The 27,468-nt window shown below is 43.4% G+C and overlaps 1 protein-coding gene across 1 annotated transcript in view; it reads right to left on the bottom strand.

Moving 5' to 3' along the window:
* The window catches only part of LOC117378897 (CMP-N-acetylneuraminate-beta-galactosamide-alpha-2,3-sialyltransferase 1-like), a 67,742-nt gene extending 40,797 nt beyond the window's left edge, over nt 1-26,945 (bottom strand). Inside the window, exon 1 of the mRNA XM_033975587.2 lies at nt 26,591-26,945. The gene's annotated coding sequence lies outside the window, so the exon portion shown is untranslated. The remainder of the gene's footprint in view (nt 1-26,590) is intronic.
* Between the last annotated feature and the right edge of the window lie 523 nt (nt 26,946-27,468).

The raw sequence follows: 27,468 nt of genomic DNA, 5'->3' as shown, positions 1-27,468 counted from the left end.
AGATAGTGTACTCATTTGTGTTTGCTACCTGGATTTAAAATGAGCCCCCGAATTATTTACTGCAGAAACATGATTATGACTGTCTAGATGTTCAGGGCTGCGAGAGAACTATCAAAACCAATCTGGGAAAAGCAGATAAATGATGCCTTAAAAAGATCAAAACATTACATTTGTGCATTCTAATAAAGATCTGCGAGTTACAGACATGCCCACATAGAGTTTAACAATAAAAAGAAGATATATGTGACTGTTAACTACATAGCATTAATTCCAGCAGCTCTTATAGTAAATCTCAAGCAAAGAGTGCTAAAACGTCACATAGGTGCATAAAAATAACACTTCACTTTTTTTACAACTCATTTTCAAGTCACTGCTCGAGATTGTGAAGATGAACAGTTGCAAAGCATACAATGGATTTGGTGGGAAACTCTGGTGGGAGACTCTGTTATCTTCATCTGCAAACACACATAACCTTTGAACACATATAAAATAAAGATATGAAATTATAAAATTGCACACACTCCACTCCTTAAATTTTTTATTTCATGTCAAATAATAATGGGAAGAATCTAAAACTGTGAAAATCCCAGTCTGTCCCTGTGTTTCTGTGCTGTCTTTCCCTCCTCCCTTCTGTGTCCTTGTCTGGAGCTGGGCGGAGACTCTGGCACCACCCACTACACACCTGCAGCCCATGAGCATTCAACAAAGAGACTGAGGATCCTACACATGCCGCCAGATCAGCCGTGTATTCTCTGTGGTACAGTTCCACTTGGCTCAGTCTAGTTTTTGTGATTATGGCCAGAGTACTCAGCTGTTTGTTTTTTTGTTTTTTTCTCCCCAGATCCTGTTTCTTTGACCCCCCCTGCATCTGCATCTCCGCCTCCGATCCAGCTCCCCACGACCGGTTCGAAGATGTCAGCCTACAACCCCGCTCTCTACTACCTGCCCCGTCAACCAACATTCACATTTCCTTCGTTGTAATAAACTGTCAAAATTTTACCCCGAGTCTGTATCTTTGATCCCCCAGATGTTAGGACAAAACCTAATCTAAATACTGGATTGGTCATTGTATTGTTAAATTGATGATTGACTGATTAACTGCAAGTGAAAACAGTTTTAGTAGTAATGTTTTTCTGCTGTTCCCACATAATGCTGTTCTGATGATATCATACAGTTGATGAATATTCATATGAGTTTAATAATGCATAAGAATGAGAACACTGATTATTATGCAGTAAACTATCTTAAAAGCTCAAGGGTAGTTGAAGACATGTTTGACTATCTGCTATATTAATTAAAACCAAATCATCTTCCAAGATGTAAACATAACTTCCAGAGTAATAATGTGCGCACTAAGGTGGAGCAGTAAATCAAACATAACAGATAAAACCATTTCCAGCATTTTAGCTGAGTTCTAATCCTGTGGGATAATTACCTTCCTGTGCGGCAGATTCCTGGTATGTATCACCCACCTTGGCTCAGCAATATTTCACACGTGTCCTGACAACGCTGTCCCACTTCTCACGCCACATGGAGTGACTATGTTTCATCGGTGACAGCGACACAAAGACATTACTCCAAGCTTGAGTCCAAACAATGTGTCATGCACTCAACAGGATGTAATTATGGCACCAATTGTACATGAAGCTTGGATTAAAGAGCGCTGTTGGGCAATCTATTTCTCTGACTCCCATTGTGTACACATCTAGGACTGTGCACACACAACCAGGGCCGCAACTTTATTACATTTTGCACTGCTTGCCCGAAATCATCTGGCTCTCCAGCGAATTCTACCTAGAGCTATATTTTCTGAACCTTGAGCATGGAGAAAAGTAATCCGTCACTACCTACACGCTATATAAACTGCATGACTTGGGGCTCCAATACAACCTATATGAAAGCAATTCACTTTGTGGTCAGCGTTTTGCTTTCTGAAGAAGTTTTGCTATAAGCATAGAAGGCTGGAAGTTGTTGGTCAAGTATGATAAATAAGCATTAGTGTGTTATAAACATAAATGAAAGTATAATATAATAATGCAATCCTCTCATCTTCTTCTTTTCAAAATACTGAAAGTCTCTATACAGTGTTGTGCATTATCACTACTACTTCTGTAGCCACAGCTGCCCAAGGCTACACTGATGAATGCAGGTTCTGGATCTGTACCACAAACCACTCTGAGCCAGGCCAGCCCAGAGTACATGCTTCTCCTATTGACTCTATTCAGCCCCGCCCACTTTTGCTGTAAATGCGACTAAACTGTGTGGCTTTTGTGCTGGCATTTCTGGTTAAGCGTGAATCCCATTCATTTCAATTGAGAATTTGGGAAAAGTTTTGCCCCTAAAACACTCTGTAGTCCCTATTGAACTTATTTACTGTCAAGGTCGACAGCCCTATGCAAAATAATACAACCCGAAAGACAATGGCATCGCCCACGGCAACTTGTGGAATGTGATGAATACCACAAAACGTTCCAGTGGATGTGAGTGACAGGCAGATTAATCCATTAGAGAAACACACACTCTGTTTTTAATGTCAAAACACATGTGACAAAAGTAAAACAAAAAACATTGCAAAACACTGAACACATTTAATTAGAAGTGTGAGAAGTTTGATTCTGTTCAGGAGCCAGATGAGCAAAGAGCCACCAGCTCATGGCAATGTGCCACTCAAATAAACAATCATCTCAATCATCTTTATCGTCATTAAACAAAATACACAACATAGGTGAGTAAATGGGTGAAGTACCTTGCCCAAGGAGACAACAACATCATGCATGTGGGATTCAGACAACAGAATAACAGAGTGTATCCTTGGTCATACTAATTCTAGGAAATTGGTTTAAAGTATAAATAATTGAAAAAGCAAGACACAAACTCAAGCTAACATTATGATTTACATAAAGTTAGCTTATTAAATCAAGAGTAATATATTGCACCTCAATAATTATGAAAACTTATACAACTGCTTAACTTTAATGCTTTAATGTATTCCTTCTGTAACAAACATCAACTGTGCTTCATAAAAGGGAAACTCAATATAAACTCATCTTACTCTTGTCATTTATTGAAAATTCATGGTTTTATAGCTTCTCCATCACCTCGATGAGAAAAGGTCATAAATACAATTACACTCCATAAAAAGAAAAAGATAAACACTTAGCAAGCTGTCAGTCTTACTTAGCAATACTGTGCACTATATGTATTCACAGTACTGATATAACTCCAGCAGCTTAGTTTTAGTTATAAAATCAGTTCCAAAGTGAGTTTCATTCTATTTAATTAACAGGCTGTGATTAATATAGTCTCACAGTCAAACTTTTCAGTCAGTAATAGATAACTTGCTGACATTTGCTTAAACACACTGTAGTGAGTGTTTGATTAGCAATGTAATACACTAAAACAGGAAACAATCCAATAACTGTAACTTGACCCATGGTAGATAGTTTAGGTGTTTTTTTTATAGAGTTAAACTTAACGGGCCCGTGTTACACTATTTTCTGTTCTAATGTTGTTTCCTCATCACAAACAGACCTGGAGTTGTGTTTTGTTTCCTTCAAACATGTTTAACACACAAACCCTGCAGATTTAGACTGAGTTCTCTCAAACAAAAAACACCTTGCTCCACCTTGTGATGTCATCATGTGGTAATACAGGAAGTGCTCCACTTTCTTTTTAAACTCCATACACCTTCACTAGAATCATTTGAACAATTTCAGCCCTGGAATTGCAAATCTCTTCAGAACTAAAGGAAAAAGGAGCTGTTAACTTTAAAACTACCATTTCATGACATCACAAGGTGGAACAGAGCTGTGGACAGACTAATAATAAAGTGTTACTCAAACATGTGTGAATGAAACAGTATATTTTTGAGGAGGTAACAACGTTTAAACATGGCATAAAGCTCAATTTTACTTAATATGGGATCTTTAAGCATATAGAACATTTTGTCTATAAGCGTGAACCTCGTCAACAGATTCAGAAAGAAAAAGGCTAAATGAAGAAAAAAAGGTGGAATAATCAAGAATAATACATAATATTAGTCAGTGACAGAAGAATATTGTGTTATTACATTAGGTAGATATTTCTGCTGGTGCATTTTTCATATCAAATTGATACCGTAATCCTCCTGCTTTTGATCCCTCGGGTGCACTGAATAATTAGCTGCTTCGTCCTGAAGTAATGCCTCCCTGTGAGTGCGATTTTTCACTGTGATCATAATAAACAACGGTAGGACACGTTATCACATTTTTCTGCAGAGCTTCACATTTAGACAACTTGGAATTGTAAATGTGTGTCAATAAAGGTGCAGTCGGTGGATACTGGAGCTTTTGCAGTTTTTTGTTTTTTTTTTTGTTTTTTTTCTGGACTAACCTCAAAACTGGGTGTAGGAGTTCTACTTGTATTAAGGCTAGAATTCATTTGCGCCTTGTGCTTACTGTTTTGGAATAACAAACCAAGGGGGTGACTTTGCTTTGATTTTTTATTTGCTGCAGTGTGCTGTGGCTCCAGGGGGCGCAGTTTTACATAAATCTTATATAATCTACCTTGGAGCTGGAAAAGAGGATTTGAGGGGATTTTTCTCAGCAATAAATCTTCGCTCCAATCTTCAGTCTTATCCAGTGGTGGAGACAGTTTTATGGTGGGGAATGTACTTTTTCCATTTCTGTCACTGTACCTGTTCTGTATTTTCCTTTCTCTGAGCTTATACAATGTGTTATGCTGGGTGCATCAATCAGCCTTCACAGAGCCAATACAGACATTTCTGAGGTCTAGTTTTTGATTTGTTTACCGTTTCCATTTGCATTAAGTCTCAAAGCAATTTTAGAAACTTTAAGAAATTCTACAAAACCTTTATGTATCTGTAACAATAAACTGGCCTATGCAGAATTTTTTACAGCTTCCTCCACAAACATGACACTTCAAGCTACTAGATACTATCTATACAGCAGTGTACATCCCATACCACCAATCAATACATAGTCATGGCAACAAGCAGCGTTTGACAGCACTTGATTATGCTGTGGTATTTGCTCACATGTCCTTTGTGGGAAAACATGAAATAAAGATATGGAACAACCTTGTGGACAGAAATCACAACCATTTCAGCAACTGACAGTGCTGTATTTAAGATCAAGCTAAACAAATTTAAAGCAAATTCAAATGTTGGCTGGACTGAAAAACATGCAGCACAGGAGTTACGCTGCGCTCGACCAGCCAGTCCCTCTACACTCTGGAATCAGATCTTACAGCGTGAAGAAACCTCCATCATAACTAAAAAATTGTCATATCATTCAGAACTGAGATAAATAACAATTTAGTGCTTTGGTTGTTGAATTTACTGGCTGTTCCTCGTCCTCTGTGTTATTTTTTTTTTTTACGTAACCATCATGTTTGTTTTTACCCAAACAGAGTGTGTGTCTCTGATTGGTTAACCTGCCTGTCACTCACACCCACTGGAATCAATGTGACAGGATACTGTTCTGGACCCCCTCGTCTTTGCACAGTTTTGTCAAAGTGTCTGGTTCTCACAGGCCGGATAAGGTCAGCCATGGCTGAAAAAAACAGAAATCTTTTTTTATTTTTTTTTTGAGAACTTCAGGGGAAAAAAACTATGACCAAAAAAGCTAACCAAGAATCAAGCTCAACACACTCCGCAGGAAGCAACTAAGATTGAAACGCTACAATCCCAAAGTCACAGCCAATGACACAAGCAGCACTTGTGCAGAGTTTGGCTTCGATGGATTATCTGCCATGATTGCTCCTGTGGATGGAACATAGCTCTGCCCACTCATCCATCTCACTGGTGGACAGAGCATACATTCCTCTGCAAGTTGGACTATGAGGTATTGCTGTTTCTGTGTGAATGTGAATGTTTTTGCTGTAGCGCAGTGACATCATCCCTGATTTTCCACATAATTACTCCCCCAGAATATGTTGACAAGAAAAATAGATCAAATCTTGTTTTAAGACATCAGAGGCCTAGGAAAAGTTTTAATCTTTGTTGATTACAGCTTTGCTACACATTAATATTAGGATATTGACAGGACCAGAGAATCCGTGCTGTCTGAAAAAATCAGTGGTTTTCAAAACTTTGAACACCTAAGGCAAAATGTTACTTTCCAAGAAACACCAGATCTACACCAGCTCCATAACAGGACGATATCAGGTCTGACCTGGGGCTAAACCAGAATTAAAATAGAAATCCAAAATCACCTAAAGGAGGGGAAGATTTGGATAAAATTGAGTCAACACTAAAGCTTAAGTGGAGTACGACGAGAAAAAGCTTACACACCACCAGTGGCACACAAACCACAGTTTGAGAACCACTGTTTTGTTTTTTTTTTTACAAAAAAATAATGTTAATGCCACTACATTGACACCATTCACAAGTTTAACAACCTCAATAACACAGTCAATAAATAAAGTCTCAATAAAGTGTAGCCTTAACAAGAGTCCATAAAAGCAGGTGTGTAAATCATATGAAACACACGGCTGTGATGCTGTTGGCCTTTGCCACCATTGTTAATCATGCAAATATAATTCAATGGAACACTTTGCTGGATTTGAATAGGTGCTTTTGTGGGTGACAAGACCATAAACTGCTGATAACATAGCCCATATGACCAGAACGCCAGATCACATCAATGTGGCAGCTTGGCTGGTTGAGTATAATGATTTTTTGCCAAGGATTAAGTGTTTTTCCCCAATGGAATTATTTGTCGGTCCCTAAAGTAACCATTTAGCTCAAATAGTATCCTTAGCAGTTATTATTAAATTGATAATAGTAGTGTAATTAGACCTCTGATATAAAACATCCTCATTTGCTCTAAACAAAGAACAAGGCATTATTACAGCCAGATGAACAGCCTGAAATGACAACAGAATGCAAATGACACTGCAGACAGAGCCAACAATGACTTTTCAAATCGCTGCCTTCTTATGTTCAGCTGTCACTCAACAGAAAGAGTTCTGCATTTGACAGGAATAATATAGGCTCATGTTACAATGTGGAAAGGAAAATTGACAATGCCTCAACATCTTTCAGTCAGTAATAATAATTAAAAAAAAACAAAATGCAACCATGAAATCTACTGGTAATGGAAAAACTGTTCCAAACTAATTTTCACCTCGAACATGTAAACAGGCCACATATGCATCACAATCTGCACCACGAGGTGAGAAGTGCCAAGGAAGCAGCAGCAACAAACACTAGGAACTATTTTAAAGTAGCACTGTCTTGTTTGTGTAGGAACACTTATTGTCTGACCACAGTGCATGTTAACAGAGATCACTGTGTCAGCACATTTGACTGAGATGATACATGATGAAAAACAAAACAAAACAAAAAATATATATTGTTGAGTAGTGAAGCATAGTGGCAGTATACTGTACAGGCAAAGAAAAAGTTCACATTTTTCTCCCCTGTAATTTATACACCTAAACCAACCTGGTAGATACAGCCTGATAACACATTTTGAAGTGTGACATACTGCTGAAGAAAACATCGTGACAAACGTTAATACTGAAACTAAATTATGGTACTGACAAAATAACCCTGATGTAGGATTATGAACAAAATGTTTTTCTAAATGTACAATATGGTTAATAAATAAATAGCAGAATCTTATCATAGAACAGAAAAATACCAAAATGCTCCCCACCAGTACAAACACAAAGTCCCCAAATACTTTTTAAAAATAACTCTATAATTACTTTGACTCTAAATGTAAAGTGACATTTCTAAATTAAACACTGGATATTGCCTGTCGAAGTTATGTACATACAGTATCAATCCCATTTACAGTAACAATTCAGAGTGTAATAAGATTGTGTAGAGGCCTTTGTTGCTCCCAAGAGCCCAAGGGTGTGATGAAAACATCAGATTCAAATTTGCAGACAGCAAAGTCAAATGGTCAGCGCTAGATACAGCAGATCAGGAGCCACCAGAGACAAGACAACTCAATAATGGCTCTATTATCCCTTAAGCTGATTACTGGACCCTGAGAGATGACTAGGCCTCCTCTGACAACACTGTTTATGATGATGACAGAGGTGCGATATTCAAATTGTTATTGGAAGCTGCAGGCAAATAATGTCCTTGTATTCTCAAGATCGGGGGTCACATGATTGAATGGAGGTAACTTCTGTTTTTCAATATTCATTCTTGTGTTCTCCTCTGCAGCTCTGCTTTGATTAACAACATCTGTGACACAACTTCAGACGAAAAATCATCCGTTTGATGAAGAAAGGATGACACAGATTGAGAATTAGGCTTGAAGTGCTCTGCTTCCATTTGGAACTAAGAAGAGATGGACTGTCATGCTGCGAGTGGTGAAACCATCCATGCACACTTCACACTCTAAGACTTTCACTTTGTAAGTCTTAGTCCAGCACAGTGGTTTAAAAGTGCAGACTATCAGCCTTTCCATATTTGCTATATAAGCAAAATGAACAAGAGGACTTCTTGGATCTACTTGTATCAGGCCCTGGACCTGAATCATGAGAGAATCTGATCCATTTAACCCCTGGCTCATACTGACCACCTGAAAACACACTACCTTTTACCTTTAACCTGGCAGAGGCCAGTGTAGCACTCTTGATGTGAGTTGTACACATAATCATTCTCTGACAGGTCCCATCAAATATAATTGGGGAAAGGCATAACATTCATACAAATACTTAAAACAAACAAACGCTTCAAACAAATGCTTCACAACAGCAGAACACACAGAGAAATCAAGCTTTAATTCATTAGACTGAAGAGAAAAGCACAGAACACTTTTCTGTTTACAAAAGCACATGAGATTCACGCTGCATGTATATTTTTTGTGTTTATTTATTTTTATTTTTTCCAAAACTGTGTGATTCCAAATGTATGTACATTGATGTTGTGAAGATAATATTCTCATCACATGTCTTCACATGTGTAAATGCATTTGCTCTGAGTCAGTGTGTGAGTCCCAGAGCAGACATGAACATGTGTGAAGACTCTGTCCTCATCCCACAGGAAACTCTATGTTGTTCTACCTGTCTAAGAGTAAAAGCTGATTAACTCATGGATGGGAATCAAATGTGACTATGATGTGAAATATATGTAGCTTTGTAATTCTGGTATAAATACTCAGAGGTCAGATGCTCAGAAGGAGACCAGGGGGAGAGATGCTCTAGGGAAGAGGTTCAGGGAGACTTGCTTGGGACGCCAGAAGGCTCCTGACCAGGGCCGGTCTGGGCCCTGTCCTGTACATATCTGCTGTAACAAAGAATACACTTTTTTGTATTTTGATTATTGGTTATAGTATTTTTCCAAACAACTGTTAGCATTTCTGTTAAAATAGGCTGAAGAATATACGACAGGCCTGCCTTCACCTTTGGCTTCCACCCGAACCACAATTTTCCAGATAGATTCTTGTTAGTTGAAATATCATCAGAATTCATTTGCCTGTGAAGTGTAACAAAAGATTAACAGTGCACCATCTTCATATAAATTATAGTTTTAATAGGTTAGCTTTGATTTTTTTACTAGTAGACGGCAAAAGTGATCCCTGCAGACTGTAGCTTTAACATGTGTGTCCAAGTGATAAACATTATATTTAAAAAAAAAAAAACATAACAGATGCAATTTTCCTCTCTATCAACCTCATATGTACTGATGGAATTGGACATTTATCACCATTACTGCGTTTCACCAACTTAAGTGCTTTATAGATCCATGCTTGGACACCTCATTTGTTCGGACACAGAGCTGTAAAATAAACAGTACAGAATTGTTTAATTAAAAAGTGACTCATCTTAAAGATTCTATTATTTATTAGCTTTAAATTAAAAACACAAAATACCCCTGAGTCTCTCCCTATTTCCTGAGCAGAGGTGATACAGCTGCAGGACCTCAAAGGGTAAGGAGCTTCCTCAGAGATGGATTGTGCAGAAGGAGAAACATCAGGGAGGCAGAGGGGCCTGGATAGATTAACAACTCCACTACATATGCTGGAGTCTCCCAATCCACCTGCACTCATTTGCATTTTGGCAAGGTTTCTGGGTCGTGCGGTCAGGTGGCAAGACAGATACACCTTTCCCCTAAAATAACTCTTCATTCGTCTTAATTATGGAAAAGATGTGCTCTGTGTCTCATAATGATGTGTAAGAGAGAGGTCTCCAAGTCTTAAGTCCAATGTCACTGAACAGCCTAAAACTTTATTATTTTCTTTTTTACATGTCCTTTAGTCTTAACTTAAGACTCATTTAAGTGCCCATAAAAATACATACAGTCATCAACAACAGTTTTAGACAATGTTTCTTTACATTTTGCAGTGGTCAGGGTCAGGTCCCGGACAGGCTGCACTGTGTATGGATTATATTGGCGCTGCTGTCTCATGCTACAAAGCCGTACAGGGGCTTTTCTCACATTTGTGAAGAAGATGAATTGCTTCAAATATCCAGCTATTATAGATGGATAATATCAGTGACTTCTGCAAAAAACACAACACAAGTAAAAAAAAAATAAAAAAATTCTGTCAACTCGGCAACACCCAAATCAACCAAACACTGTTCCTGATCCTGACATGAGAAAAAACTTTTATTTAAAGGTCACTTCAGAAATAAAGAAATGAATTTATACTTGTCAGCCATGCCGGCCAGCTCTTTCTCTAGAAGAAGAAATAGAATGAGTTAATAAGTTTTCATTTCAGTGTTCAGAGGATTAAAAGTTAGAAATGACAGTCTGCAGACGTCTGATATCCAGGGTTCAACCACACACAGAGCAGCCCAATGTACAGAGGAACAGATGAACAAATTGCTCAAACCAGCAATTACTGCTATGACTTAGAGAGAACAAATGACATGAGGAGTGCAAACTCTCCAGGTTGTTGAACTCTTGTGATTCATGAACTTTAAGACTTAAGAAAAGCTGCTTCACAAACAAGAACTTAAGTTAGTGGATGAAGTAGAAGTCACTACATCTTAGCACAATTCAGCTTCATGCATAAAAAGCATTGACTAAGCTTAGAAACATGTCATATTTAGCATACAGAAATAACAAACTTTTGGCAGCAAAAGCAGCTTGAGGAGATTTCTCTAGAGATCTGCAAGTATGTGACCTCAAATTCCACAGCTTATACATATGCATCTATGCAGACTTTAATTACAATATTTTCACTGCACAGAATTCATATACATCACCAGATGTGCTGCTACTTTTGTCTGCGTACATTCACTTCAGAGGAAAAATAACTGTGATAAGCTGATTGAGGACAAAATGACGCCTTATCTCTAATGGTGCTCCTGATGCTAAAAATAAAAGTAAGACTGTGTTCACACTTGGTTTAGGTCTGGTTTGAGGCCAGTTCTGTCCTGGTCCTTTTTTTAATCCTGGTGTAATCCAAGTTTAAATAAATAAATACCATTATGCTGATTCAAATGTTGGCTTGTACCAGTCAATATCCTGATAAACATCAATATGCTCATAAGGTTTTCAGATGATTAATTTAGTGATTTTGTTTAAAAAAAAAAAGATGCTACAACTAACTATATTATATATATAACTAACTAACTAACTAACTAACTAACTAACTAACTAACTATCTATCTATATATATATATATATCTATATATATATATATATATATATATATATATATATATATATATATATATATATATATATATATATATATATATATATATATATCCATCCATCCATCCATCCATTTTCTTCCGCTTATCCGGGGCCGGGTCGCGGGGGCAGCAGTCTAAGCAGGGACTCCCAGACTTCCCTCACCCCGGACACGTCCTCCAGCTCCTCCGGTGGGACCCCAAGGCGTTCCCAGGCCAGCCGAGAGACATAGTCCCTCCAGCGTGTCCTGGGTCTTCCCCGGGGCCTCCTCTCGGTGGGACATGCCCAGAACACCTCCCTAGGGAGGCGTCCAGGAGGCATCCTAAGCAGATGCCCGAGCCACCTCAGCTGGTTCCTCTCAACGTGTAGGAGCAGCGGCTCTACTCCGAGCTCCTCCCGTGTGACCGAGCTCCTCACCCTATCCCTAAGGGTGCGCCCGGCCACTCTGCGGAGGAAGCCCATTTCAGCCGCTTGTATCCGCGATCTTGTCCTTTCGGTCATTACCCAAAGCTCATGACCATAGGTGAGGGTAGGAACGTAGATTGACCGGTAAATCGAGAGCTTCGCCTTCCGGCTCAGCTCCTTCTTTACCACAACGGACCGATACAGCGACCGCATCACTGCAGACGCTGCACCGATCCGCCTGTCAATCTCACGCTCCATCCTTCCCTCACTCGTGAACAAGACCCCGAGATACTTGAACTCCTCCACTTGGGGCAGAGACTCACCACCCACCCGGAGAGAGCAAACCACCTTTTTCCGGTCGAGAACCATGGCCTCGGATTTGGAGGAGCTGATTCTCATCCCAGCCGCTTCACACTCGGCTGCAAACCGCCCCAGTGCCTGCTGCAGGTCCTGGCTTGAAGAAGCCATCAGGACAACATCATCTGCAAACAGCAGAGATGAAATCCTGTGGTTCCCAAACCAGGCCCCCTCCGGCCCCTGGCTGCGCCTAGAAATTCTGTCCATAAATATAATGAACAGAACCGGTGACAAAGGGCAGCCCTGGCGGAGTCCAACATGCACTGGGAACAGGTCTGACTTACTGCCGGCAATGCGAACACAGCTCCTGCTCCGGTCATACAGGGACCGGACAGCCCTTAGCAAAGAGCCCCGGACCCCATACTCCCAGAGCACCCCCCAAAGGACACCACGAGGGACACGGTCGAATGCCTTCTCCAGATCCACAAAACACATGTGGACTGGTTGGGCACACTCCCATGAGCCCTCGAGGACCCGATGGAGAGTATAGAGCTGGTCCAGTGTTCCACGACCAGGACGAAAACCACACTGCTCCTCCTGAATCCGAGGTTCGACTATCGGTCGGATTCTCCTCTCCAGTACCCTGGAATAGACCTTACCGGGAAGGCTGAGGAGTGTGATTCCCCTGTAATTGGAACACACCCTCCGGTCCCCCTTCTTATACAGAGGGACCACCACCCCGGTCTGCCATTCCACAGGTACTGTCCCCGACCGCCACGCGATGTTGCAGAGACGTGTCAGCCAAGACAGTCCCACAACATCCAGAGACTTGAGGTACTCAGGACGGATCTCATCCACCCCCGGAGCCTTGCCACCGAGGAGCTTGCCAACCACCTCAGTGACTTCAGCCAGGGTGATGGACGAGTCCGCCTCTGGGTCCCCAGTTTCTGCTTCCTCCTCGGAAGACGTGACAGTGGGATTGAGGAGATCCTCAAAGTATTCCTTCCACCGCCCGACAACATCCCCAGTCGAGGTCAGCAGCTCTCCACCCGCACTGTAAACAGTGTTGGTGAAGCACTGCTTTCCCCTCCTGAGGCGTCGGACGGTTTGCCAGAATCTCTTTGAGGCCGTCCGATAGTCCTCCTCCATGGCCTCCCCGAACTCCTCCCAACCCCGAGTTTTTGCCTCTGTGACTGCCCGAGCCGCGGCACGCTTGGCCTGCCGGTACTCATCAGCTGCCTCAGGAGTCCCACGAGCCAACAAGGCTCGATAGGACTCCTTCTTCAGCTTGACGGCATCCCTTACTTCCGGTGTCCACCACCGGGTTCGGGGATTGCCGCCGCGACAAGCACCACAGACCTTACGACCACAGCTACGAGCAGCCGCATCAACAATAGAGGTGGAGAACATGGCCCACTCGGAGTCCATGTCTCCAACCTCCCCCGGGATCAGGGAGAAGCTCTCCCGGAGGTGGGAGTTGAAGACCCCCCTGACGGAGGGCTCCGCCAGACGTTCCCAGCAGACCCTCACAATGCGCTTGGGCCTGCCAGGTCTGTCCGGCTTCCTCCTCCGCCAGCGGATCCAACTCACCACCAGGTGGTGATCAGTTGACAGCTCAGCCCCTCTCTTCACCCGAGTGTCCAAGACACGCGGTCGGAGGTCAGATGACACGACAACAAAGTCGATCATCGACCTCCGACCTAGAGTGTCCTGGTGCCACGTGCACCGATGGACACCCTTGTGCTCAAACATGGTGTTTGTTATGGACAAGCTGTGGCTAGCACAGAAGTCCAATAACAAAACACCGCTCGGGTTGAGATCGGGGAGGCCGTTCCTCCCAATCACGCCCCTCCAAGTGTCACTGTCGTTACCCACATGGGCGTTGAAGTCCCCCAGGAGAACAACGGAGTCCCCGGTTGGTGCACTGTCTAGTACCCCTCCCAGGGACTCCAAGAAGGCCGGGTACTCTGCACTGCTGTTTGGCCCGTAGGCCGACACAACAGTGAGAGACCTGTCCCCGACCCGAAGGCGCAGGGACGCGACCCTCTCGTTCACCGGAGTGAACCCCAACACGCAGCGGCTGAGCTGTGGGGCAATGAGCAAGCCCACACCAGCTCGCCGCCGCTCCCCGCGGGCAACGCCAGAGAAATGGAGAGTCCAACCCCTCTCAAGAAGATGGGTTCCAGAGCCCAAGCTGTGCGTGGAGGTGAGGCCGACTATATCTAGCCGGTAACGCTCAACCTCCCGCACAAGCTCAGGCTCCTTCCCCCCCAGCGAGGTGACATTCCATGTCCCATATATATATATATATATATATATATATATATATATATATATATATATATATATATATATATAATGTTGTACATTGAGTCTTTTTAAATCCATTTTTAGACCAAACCATGGCTGAAATATGGATGGTGACTGAAGGCTTCTAAATAGACTTTCAGATCAGATCAATCTGAAAATCTGTAATAAAGTCAGTGTTTTTGTTGTAAAAGTGTTTTTGTGTGAGTCTGCATAGCCCAGATAACAATTATCAAAATCATGGTTAGTCGATTAATCGCAGCAGCTCTAGTTACCACAGCACAGGCTTTATCAATCTGTTCACTAGGGCTGTGCCAAAAATCAAAAGATTGACAGATAGAGATCGAAGATAAGCTAAGTGCATTTTAACTGCCAGGTCTGCTGACAAAACATGCTGTAATATCATGGACACAAATGTGTTTCATACATGTGTTTTACGCTTTACACTTAAAATGTTTTTGAGTTTGAGTTTAATTGAATTGAAATGGAGCACTTAAAAGTCATTAATCTTTGCTTTTAATGTGTATTTTGTCTTGATTCATGTAATAGGTAAATGAAAAAAAAAAAAATTCCATGTCTGTATATATATATGTGTATATGTTTTTTTCCCCCCATATCACCGAGCCCGACTACTGACTGAACAAGACCTCCGACTGCCATCAGCAGAATCAACATGATGAACATTCTGATCTCTAAAAAGCCATGAAGATGCCGTTATGTCATGATAATACATTTTGAAGCATGATACAGTATATTTCTACAGAGACATACTGGAATAAACAATAACATTGAAACTACTTTATGCCACTGATGCAATAACAATAATTCAAGATAATTCCAGTAAACATTTTTCAAATAGACAGTATCATTGAAAAGGCCTGAGCTGCAACAAATACATGGCAGAATAAACCAATAATTAGCCACAGAAGTTATACTACCCTCTACAGCTCAAATGTTATCGTATTACAACAAAAATACCCCAAATCTCCTGACTTTTATGAAGAAACCTACAGACAATAAATATTGAGCCCCAAAATATATTGTTCCAGCTTTTATATATTGAACAATAAGTCAATATAATTATTGTGACAGGCCTACATGCCATGCAGCTTCAAATCACTAAATGACACATTAGAGCTTTTGGTAAGTAAATATCCCGGCTGATTATCCAACCTAATATGACTGCGAGATCAATAAAGTAAACAGCATTAAGTATTATTAAGATGCTAATTGTACAGTAGCATTGCAGCTGCAGGTCGCATTTAAAAGGTTCTGAATGTACAAACATTTGACAAACACTTGAACTGTACTTTGAAGTGGCCTTGTCAAAGTGATATTATTCAAACAGACGGGAGCTGTGTGAGCAGTGAGGGCATCAGCCTTATTTACTGTATAAACACAGTGTGACAATGCACAGAACAGGTTTTAGGACGTAAGGGGCAAGTCAGGACAAGTGCTGTTGTTTTTCTTAATGCACAGATGATGTTTGAAAGTCTGTATTTTAAGTTGTAGTAGGGCTGTGGAAAAAATTTAATTTAAACTTTGGTCGATCTTGATGAGAAGGCGAGTGCATTTTAATGGACAGGTCTACAGCCGATCCACAGGCAGTGAGAGTGTGTGGTTCTGAAGTCACCGCTCTCTTGTTTAGGGGAAAGCTTTGAGTCAAGTTCACTAGTGCTGATTTAAATCTACTTAATGTCACTAAAGGCCCATGTACACAGGACTCGGAGAGCGGCCAGCGTGGCTCTGAATACCATTCATGTGTATTGGCTGTGCAGCACAAGAGAGCACCGGTGTACCACTGAGGAGAGCGCAAGTGTGCACCCGCTCCACCCACTGGAGCAGTGTGCACCCGCCACTTTAGCTCATCCAATCACAGAGCCTTTCCCCAAAGAGAAACCGCAGTGAGGTTGGTTTCATGTTTGGCGTTGGATATTCGCCCCTGCAACAGCAGCAGGAGCTTACACTGACCATCCCGCTGACCAGCCTGCTGACCACCCCGCTGACCACCCCGCTGACCGCCCCCATGTCCGATGTACGCTGGTTTGGGACTATCAATAAGTTACTCTTAAAAAATGAATCCCTTGAAATTGTTAAACGCAATTATGAAACAAAAACATTTGAAAAATAAAAATGTATAGTACACCTATATTTTATAAAATATTTCATTATATTTTAGTGTATTTTTTTGGTTAATTAATGTATATATTTTTTCACGAGCTTCCAGGTTAGGTGACCTAGAAACTCCAAACCAAGTTATGATAGTGGTCCTAGACCCCAGGTGTCACGCACACATTTGGGTTTACAGAATTAACCCTTTGTGATATTTTTAGGAATTTCTTTCTTAAAATATCAGTGATTTTTTTCAATAGATTCTTTGTCAGGTGACTGAGGAATCCCAAATCAAGTTCCGCATGTTGCTCCCTCACATATTCCCCATTCCAAACTTTAAATGTGAACTTTTCACTCAGAAATGATTGATCTTATCAGCATGAAACAAAAACTGCAGTGCCCAGCCTTACTGTTCACCTATTATAATCGATGATAACGCATATAGTAAAAAAGAACATAATCATTTCCTACCACAATGACCTTGTTAGTGTTTAACTCACTGTTGACATGTCTGGTCCGTTGTAGGTGCTACAACAGTTTAGTGGAGGTGTATTTACATCTCTCCTGCTTATAATTCCTGAAATGACCTCTAGTTATATATCCCCTCCCTGAACCGCCACCTTAACGTGGTGGAGGGGTTTGAGTGCCTGACAAATCCTGGGAGCTATGTTGTCAGGGGCTTCATGCCCCTGGTAGGGTCACCCATGGCAAACAGGTCCAGGGAGACGGGACAGACTAAGAGCGATTCAGAAGCCCCTTATGAAAAGAGAAAGATCAAGGCTAGCTACGTCGCCCGGACCGGCGTTACCGGGGCCCTACCCTGGACCCAGGCCTGGGGTGGGTGCTCAACAGCGAGTGTCTCGTGGCCAGGCTTCTCCCCATGGGGCCCGGCCGGGCTCAGCCCGAAGGAGTGACGTGGGGCCGTCCTCATGTGGACCCACCACCCGCAAGAGGATCCGTAAGGGGCTGGTGCATGGAGATCTGGGCAGCGGTCGAAGGCGGGAACCTCGACGACCAGATTTCCGGACATGGAGACTGGCTCTGGGGACATGGAATGTCACCTCGCTGGGGGGGAAGGAGCCTGAGCTGGTGCGGGAGGTTGAGCGTTACCGACTAGATATAGTCGGCCTCGCCTCCATGCACAGCTTGGGCTCTGGAACCCAACTCCTTGAGAGGAGCTGGACTCTCTATTTCTATGGCGTTGCCCGTGGGGGGGGGGGGGGGGGGGGGGGGGCAGCGAGCTGGTGTGGGCTTGCTCATTGCCCCACAGCTCAGCCGCTTCGTGTTGGGGTTCACCCCAACACAGGGTCGCGTCCCTGCGCCTTCGGGTCGGGGACAGGTCTCTCACTGTTGTGTCGGCCTACGGGCCAAACAGCAGTGCAGATTACCCGGCCTTCTTGGAGTCCCTGGGAGGGGCACTAGACAGTGCACCGACTGGGGACTCCGTTGTTCTCCTGGGGGACTTCAACGCCCATGTGGGTAATGACAGTGACACCTGGAGGGGCGTAATTGGGAAGAACGGCCTTCCTGATCTGAACCCGAGTGGTGTTTTGTTATTGGACTTCTGGGCTAGTCACAGTTTGTCCATAACAAACACCATGTTCGAGCACAAGGGTGTCCATCGGTGCACGTGGCACCAGGACACCCTAGGTCGGAGGTCGATGATCGACTTTGTTGCCGTGTCATCTGACCTCCGACCGCGTGTCTTGGACACTCGGGTGAAGAGAGGGGCTGAGCTGTCAACCGATCACCACCTGGTGGTGAGTTGGATCCGCTGGCAGAGGAGGAAGCCGGACAGACCTGGCAGGCCCAAGCGCATCGTGAGGGTCTGCTGGGAACGTCTGGCGGAGCCCTCTGTCAGAGGGGTCTTCAATTCACACCTCTGGGAGATTTCTCCCTGATCCCGGGGGAGGCTGGGGACATGGACTCCGAGTGGGCCATGTTCTCCACCTCTATTGTCGATGCGGCCGCTCGTAGCTGTGGTCGTAAGGTCTGTGGTGCTTGTCGCGGCAGCAATCCCCGAACCCGGTGGTGGATACCGGAAGGAAGGGATGCCGTCAAGCTGAAGAAGGAGTCCTATAGAGCCTTGTTGGCTCGTGGGACTCCTGAGGCAGCCGATGAGTACAGGTAGGCCAAGCATGCCACGGCTCGGGCAGTCGCAGAGGCAAAAACTCGGGGTTGGGACGAGTTTGGGGAGGCCATGGAGGAGGACTATCGGACGGCCTCAAAGAAATTCTGGCAAACCGTCCGAAGCCTCAGGAGGGGGAAGCAGTGTTTCACCAACACTGTTTACAGTGCGAGTGGAGAGCTGCTGACCTCGACTGGGGATGTTGTCGGGCGGTGGAAGGAATACTTTGAGGATCTCCTCAATCCCACCGTCACGTCTTCCGAGGAGGAAGCAGAGACTGGGGACCCGGAGGCGGACTCGTCCATCACCCTGGCTGAAGTCACTGAGGTGGTTGGTAAGCTCCTCGGTGGCAAGGCTCCGGGGGTGGACGAGATCCGTCCCGAGTACCTCAAGTCTCTGGATGTTGTGGGACTGTCTTGGCTGACACATCTCTGCAACATCGCGTGGCGGTCGGGGACAGTACCACTGGACTGGCAGACCAGGGTGCTGGTCCCTCTGTATAAGAAGGGGGACCAGAGGGTGTGTTCCAATTACAGGGGAATCACACTCCTCAGCCTTCCTGGTAAGGTCTATTCCAGGGTACTGGAGAGGAGAATCCGACCGATAGTTGAACGTCGGATCAGGAGGAGCAGTGTGGTTTTCGTCCCGGTCGTGGAACACTGGACCAGCTCTATACTCTCCATCGGGTCCTCGAGGGTTCATGGGAGTTTGCCCAACCAGTCCACATGTGTTTTGTGGACTCTGCCAGGGCTGCCCTTTGTCACCGGTTCTGTTCATTATATTTATGGACAGAATTTCTAGGCGCAGCCAGGGCCCGGAGGGGGTCTGGTTCAGGAACCACAGGATTTCATCTCTGCTGTTTGCAGATGATGTTGTCCTGATGGCTTCTTCGAGCCAGGACCTGCTGCAGGCACTGGGGCGGTTTTGTAGCCGAGTGTGAAGCGGCTGGGATGAGAATCAGCTCCTCCAAATCCGACGCCATAGTTTTCGACCGGAAAAAGGTGGTTTGCCCTCTCTGGGTGGGTGGTGAGTCTCTGCCTCAAGTGGAGGAGTTCAAGTATCTCGGGGTCTTGTTCACGAGTGAGGGACGGATGGAGCGTGAGATTGACAGGCGGATCGGTGCAGCGTCTGCAGTGATGCGGTCGCTGTACCGGTCCGTTGTAGTGAAGAAGGAGCTGAGCCGGAAGGCGAAGCTCTCCATTTACTGGTCAATCTACGTTCCTACCCTCACCTATGGTCATGAGCTTTGGGTAATGACTGAAAGGACAAGATCGCGGATACAAGCGGCTGAAATGGGCTTCCTCCGCAGAGTGGCTGGGCGCACCCTTAGGGATAGGGTGAGGAGCTCGGTCACACGGGAGGAGCTCGGAGTAGAGCCGCTGCTCCTACACGTTGAGAGGAACCAGCTGAGGTGGCTCGGGCATCTGCTCAGGATGCCCCCTGGACGCCTCCCTAGGGAGGTGTTCGGGGCATGTCCCACCGAGAGGAGGCCCCGGGGAAGACCTAGGACACGCTGGAGGGACTATGTCTCTCGGCTGACCTGGGAAGGCCTTGGGGTCCCACCGGAGGAGCTGGAGGACGTGTCCAGAGTGAGGGAAGTCTGGGAGTCCCTGCTTAGACTGCTGCCCCCGTGACCCGGCCCCGGATAAGTGGAAGAAAATGGATGGATGGATGACCTCTAGTTCAAAATGAAGCTAGTGAGACATCCACAAGTCCAGTCAAGGATAAGTCATTTTTTGTAGGAAGAGGCAACTGTTTTCCATAGTATGTTTAATTAATGAAGCATTATTAACGATGGTGGCAGTAGAGCATTAGCCAAAGTAATGATTTTGCTGTCACTAATTACAGCAGTCACACCACTGATTGGTCACTTTATTATAATTAGGGCAGAGAAAGAAAGTGATTTTCAATTTGTCTTTTTCTTTGTGGCCTTTAGCTTTTAATTTTACACATGACTTATTACAGCTAGTGCGGCTGCTGATCGGACACATCCAGAGTAAATTAATGTTTTAATGTATAAGAAGTGTATACTTGTCCAGAGCTCAAGGCCAAAGCAGAAGAAATAAAAAATAAAAAATAATAAGAGCAACATCAAACCCTCGATAAACATTCACAAGGCTGCGTCCACAGCACAAACATCATTATAGTGCTGTTCTTTAATGTTTCCTTCATACACTGTAACAGTATCTCACCCCTCGTACATTTCAGATTGCCACTGTAATAAAACAACAAAGGGATGACACATTTGAATAAGTGTGAAGTTTGGAGCGGCAACACAAAGCAACCCCATTGACTTTGCGCCATGTAAAGACAAAGGTCTTTTGTTCTCCAGAGCACAAAGATGTACGGCACATTTTATCAGAGGTTTGTTTGTCTTGCACAGAGCACCTGTCTACTGCTCTGAAAGGCCATCGCACTGCCATCTCCATGCTCCGAGAACAATGCCACACCTTTCTCTGAGGAATAATATCAACATTTTGGCTAATTGAACTCCACCTGACCTGTGAGGTTTACATAGCAGGTGTCTTTGCTTCATGACACCACCTCGTGCTTGGTATTTTCATTGAAAACATTTATTAGCCACTTGGAAAAAACAAGGTTATTGGAACCACTATTCATTTCAAGATGTTCATAAGTTAAATGTCCTCATGACATTTCATTATTTCACTCTTGTGAAATTTGTGTATTGTTGGTGTATTCATTGATTCTACACTGTAAGACTTTGCTGAAAATAACCAATATCAAGTGACAGCCGCATGTGATGTCACACGTGACGGCCTGCCTGTCTTTTACACAGGACACAGCAATAAATATGAGGAAGTGTGGAATTTTTTATGTAGAATTTTGTAAAGTTTTGGACATGTCTCCCCTGTCACCTGCAGACCACAGACAGCAGCCTCTGTGGGTAAGTTTCTTAAAAAGTTCAACTCTGAAATATTACAGTTAAGGCGATATATTAATGTATTGTTTTGTTAAAACAGACTAGTGTCATTTTGTTGTTTAGACTTTTTAAAATTAATTCCCACATGCCTGCTGTATCCAGACTTTAGCTGTAAGCTACAAAAGAAATAAACAACGAGGAGTCGTGTGTTATGCAGTTTTAATGCACAACTGCAGAGTGTGTTAAAAACTGCAGAACGCACACCTCCGAGTAGCGGCTCTGGAGCGTGCTGCCTGCCCCGGCTCGGAGAGTACCTCGCCAGCTCTGAGCACTCTGTCTGCTTGGAGTGTGTCTGCCCGCCTCGAAGTTAAGCTCTCTTGTGATAAATGTTAACCAGATACTAGAAATCATTTTAAAATTAAATGTAATGCTTTCAAAGGCTTTTTAAGACCTTACTTTCAGCAAAGTCTATTAATTACTATTAATGCTTGTTTAATGTCCCAGGAAATCCCCTGAGGGACAGAGGAGGTCGTTGTCCATCAGGTTCCTGCAGGACGACATGTGTGTCCCACTCCACACAACTGTACAACTACTTGCCCTTATGTAACAGACAGCCCTGTGTCATGTCAAATCACCGTTTCATCTTTGCCCTATTTCTCCTAACTCAACCTTTTTGTATACAGCTTTACGTAGATATACAATTCTATAATTGTACTATGTTTGACACCAGTCTGTTGTTATTTTTGCTACTTATTTTAACTCTTTGTATATTTGCTCTTTGTTATTATATTATCACACTGTGTCCAGATTCCTCACATATGTTCCCTCCATGTTTTCTCAGCTTTGTGGCCTGTGCCATGAAGAGCACTGGTGTCAGCTTTAATGACAGCTTTCTTGTACATTTCCTGTGCTGCTGCAAACCACACAGGAAATGTGCTGAGATCAGCCGAGCTGTGCAGCATGTTTGAAGTTTGAAATACGCCGTTGTTTAGAATAATGATCTGATAATGATGATCTGATTCTGGGGTATCAAAAGTTCAAGTGACACGGTAAGTAGTCATTATTTTTTTGCATTTAATTACAAAATGACAGCAGATGAGATTGTTTTCTTTCCCCTGCTATTGCTTCCTGTCTCTCTTTGTCCTCCTTCCATTAAGCTCTCATACCCATATAATGCCAAGGCTTGCGGTTTGGCTGCGAGCACCTGGTGAGTTAAAGGCTAGGCCAGGTGGTGAGCGGCACTGACTGCCAATTAGAGGAGTGACCATGCGAGAGCGGGCCGAGATAACTTCTAATTAACAATGGACCTCTGAGGCATAACAATTAGCCTTTCCTTCAAATAAAGCCAGATAAAGGATGCATGTCGAGCCCAATGACAAAATCACTTTGCTTATTTGTCTTCTCTTGAGCCGGCTGATACCTGGGTGTGAGAGGTAATCTAAGGCAAAGCATTGCAAAGTGAAAGTACTTCATTGTCTATGCCAGACGTAAAGCAAAAGCCCAGAGTCTGACTTTGTGAAGAATTAAAGCTTTTAAAGGCAAGGTCAGTCATTGCATACCTTTCTATAGGGATGAAACTCACTTGATTGAAGCTTAAAAATGGAGACTGAAGCAAATGCACAATCTATGCACAGTGTAACAGATTGGAGCCAAACCAGGAAGTATATAAGGTATATAAGGAAACGATAACAATACATAAAAAGTGCAGGTAAGCAAACATGTCCATCAAACAAAAAAGATAATACGTGTGTGGATGCAATATGGAGATATATGGGCAAGTAGCAGAGCCTGGCGTCAGTTGAAGTAGCCATCTGCCGCACACTACAGTAGAGCTGTACATAATGCATCTGTCCCTGCTGAAACGCACCAGCTGTGGATTCACTTCTTCTGCCTCTCCTCTGTAGACACCTGCCAATAAACATTATCAAACGAGCGCTGGTGGATAAAAAGCCATGCGGTAATTTGACATGGCTAATTGGGAGAGTGATGTGCAATCTCTACTTTGCTGATTGCACTGGGGACAGATTACCACAGCAATCACGGAACGTCAGCTCTATTGTGAGTTGTCTTGAAATTCCGATTTAGAAATCCTTCAGAACAAGTGGGAGAACTGTAGCCTACAATAAAGCTAGGAATGCGTCCATACATTCCCTGTCAGGCCCCATGCGTTCTCCATGTGTGCCGTGTCTATAGGAAGACTCCAAGTGCCTGTAAAAAAATGGTGCTGAGGTGTTACTTGGAAAACATCCAGCTGAGTTAAGTGGAAACAGAGGCCAAATCAAAAGCCACGAGGACGGTTAAGGAAGAAGAGAGTGTAGCTGAGAATGGGTCAGGACAAGACATACCTACCATTAGAGAAACAAACATGCAGCCGACCACCTCTCAAGCCATGGAAACATTAGCGGTTTTGTGCTATAGTCCCAGAACTAGTGGTAAACTTGTGCTTTTACAGAGTCCAATTTACTTTGTGGTGAGACACGTCCATCGCTCTGTCTGCAGCGCTGAATGCCAGAGCTGAATAACTGATTATTGTCAAGCCTGTACTGACTTAATCCAAGCCACAGCAGCTAAAGACCAGAGGAAATAGCTGGCTGGGAAGATCTTCTTAGCGGGAAGTGGGATCATTTAAAAAAAAACAGGAAACTTTGGATGCGTTGGATGTGCATGTGGAATGATACAGGTCACGGTTCATATGGTGCAGTATATGCTTTCACGTCCAACATATAGTGTAGTTTTTTTCTGTCTTTAAAATGCCTTGTGGGACAAAATCACACTGGCGAGTTATTGAATAGCAGATGATGTCTAAATTACACTTGCTATAGGTTGCGCTCATGCAACGTCACAGCATGAAATATCTATGGTTTAAAACTAAGCAGGACGACTCACTTTGCAGAGTTGTTGTGTCGGTTTACGGTTGATATCTCTCTACTGGACCTAGCCACATGAAGCAAAAACTAGCACAAAATTTGGCATCCTCTCTGCCTCTAAACATACAAAAAGCTTCAAAATTTGGTATCATTATGTCAGTGATCCTAAAGCCACGATTGATGTCAGTTAAAAGACTAGAAACGATAAGATTAATGAGGCAAGTTTAATGATCGAATTCCTCACAAATAATGATACAATTCAACATTTGGCTATTTCTTTCAAAAACAGTAAATCTTTGACATAATATACACAAACTACTGCTTAAATGGTTTAGTTTAGTGATAAGAATGAGTTTGTCTGCATTGACAGTTGATATACTGTATATGGATCAGACCTGGATGACTGAGGGATTACACAGACACCAACACCTGATGACATCACGCAGTGGCAGCATTTACTTTATTTAAATAAAGTATGTCCAACTGAAGTGTGTCACTTCAGGTGAAAAATGAAAGTGCAATAACAAGTGTTATTTACCTTTTTTGCAATACTGAAGAGAACATGGTGAAGGCCGCTCTCTTTTCCAAATGTATTTGTGATTAACTGTGACATACAAAACAGAATGAAAACAGTACTAACTCTAAGTATTAACTCTAAAGTAACTGCACAGAGTAACAGTAAGTACTTTTAAAAATCTGTATTAGTATCATTATTCAAACACATGTACATGAGAAATGTGCAGTGTTGGACAGCAGATTATTGAAATGTCCATATTACTGTGAATGTTGTTTTGAAGATACAACATTTTAATTTTTAGTAAATAGTTTTAGAAAAAAAAATAAATGGAAAAGGACATATGTTTTTTTTTTTTTAAATATATATATGTTTTCCAATACATACTTACAAAGTCATATTTTTACACATTTCTGTTGGACTGACACAACATGGTCTCAGTATTGTTATTGGGATATATAGAGATATTTATTTTTGTTATTATCACCCACGCTTACACGCTGTGTACATCAATGTGAGAATACACAACTAGACTGACTGAAGAGCACATCACAATCATTACTCTTTAAATGGCTCCCTGCGCCTTTTACTGTAACAAATGACAACTTCCACGTGCACTTGGTTTCCTGATCGATGCACCAATCTCATCTCATCTGTAAATACTGCAGCGCTGTCCCACAAGGTCACGCCATCAAACCTGATGGAGGATTAGGCTGAGAACAGCTTAATGTATTCTGCTGCTTATTATTTATAATGACAAAGATGTTTCAGTGGAAATTAAGAGGTGTGCCGGAAACTCCTTCATTAGTGGTTGAGGTGACATGTCATTGGAAATGCACAGCAGAGGGGATCATTTCAAAACCCATAAGCAATAAACAGCAGAGTTTATTCACTCTGGGGTATTACACTGACAGTAGAATGGCTGTAATTCATTTGGAGGCATTGCATGGACTGCTATTAGATTTCAGATGCGATGCACTCACAGAGTTGTTCTGAGGATCCTCACAGGGCGTAGGGACGTCCAGGCTGTGACTGATCTCGCCTCTGTCTGCACATCTGCTCTGCGCTCAACAGTTGCCTGGTCCACCTCTGCACACGGTCTATTTGAAGTCACACAGTTCTACAGTGAACGGAGCAGACACCAGCCCCCACTCCATAAGAAGCCCACAAATCAAAACCAGGCAGCCTCCAGAAGAGAAAAAAAGAACACAAAAAGATCTGCTTTGACTCGGCATGGGACTGCTGACCAGACCAGCCTGCCCCTGAAAACGTTATACGAGGATGATAAAACTACCAAACGTGTTACACTATGTATCCATGAGGAACATGTACTCATAATGTAGCATTAAAAGTAACGGTGCCCCGCTGATACAACACTGTGGAGCGCTCAGATCAAACCTATAACGGGCACACGAGCTCGCACTAAAGTTACCACACACGGCTCAAACGCACACTGTTTTCCGACACTCACCCAAAAAACTCGGGGAGAAACTCTCAAGTCCCGGTGTTTCGTGTCTCCGCAGCAGCAGCAGAAGAAGCAGCGGCGCCTCTGAATCAAAGTAACGGCGGAGAGCGCGAGCTGCCCGCGCTCACTCCGGTGAGTCCAGTTCAAAGCCGCGGCATCCCCTGCGCTCCCGGTGTCTCCTCCTCTGTGCGCGCGTGTGGATCGTTTAGATGGATGAAAAACAGCGCGATAACCGTCCACGCACGAGGACAGCAGCGCGCGAGGCGGACAAGTCAGCAGCAGCTCGAGTTGTAGCGCGCGGTCCGCTCGTGCACTGGAAAAGGCGTTTGAATCCACGAGCGCAGCCTGGACACGAGAGGCACTGAGCTCTCCCCGGTACAGCCCTCAACTACACTATACACACATCTACACACACACACACCCCCCCACACACCCACCCCCACACCCCACACACACACATCTATACACACACATCTGTACACACACACATCTATACACACATCTGTACACACACACATCTATACACACACATCTGTACACACACACATCTATACACACATCTGTACACACACACATCTATACACACACACATCTATATACCAACACACACATCTGTATACACACACATCTATACACACACACATCTATACACACATCTGTATACACACACATCTATATACACACACATCTGTATACACACACATCTGTACACACACACATCTGTACACACACACCCCTACACACACACACACACACACACACACACACACACACACACACACACACACCCCTGTATACACACACACATCTGTATACACACATCTATGTACACACACATCTGTATACACACATCTATGTACACACACATCTGTATACGCACACAC

This window comes from Periophthalmus magnuspinnatus, chromosome 11, assembly GCF_009829125.3.
Source record: "Periophthalmus magnuspinnatus isolate fPerMag1 chromosome 11, fPerMag1.2.pri, whole genome shotgun sequence".
In the NCBI taxonomy this organism is placed as follows: Eukaryota; Metazoa; Chordata; class Actinopteri; order Gobiiformes; family Gobiidae; genus Periophthalmus; species Periophthalmus magnuspinnatus.
The sequence above is the reverse complement of the archived record's forward strand: the minus strand, read 5'-3'. Positions and strand labels throughout refer to the sequence as shown.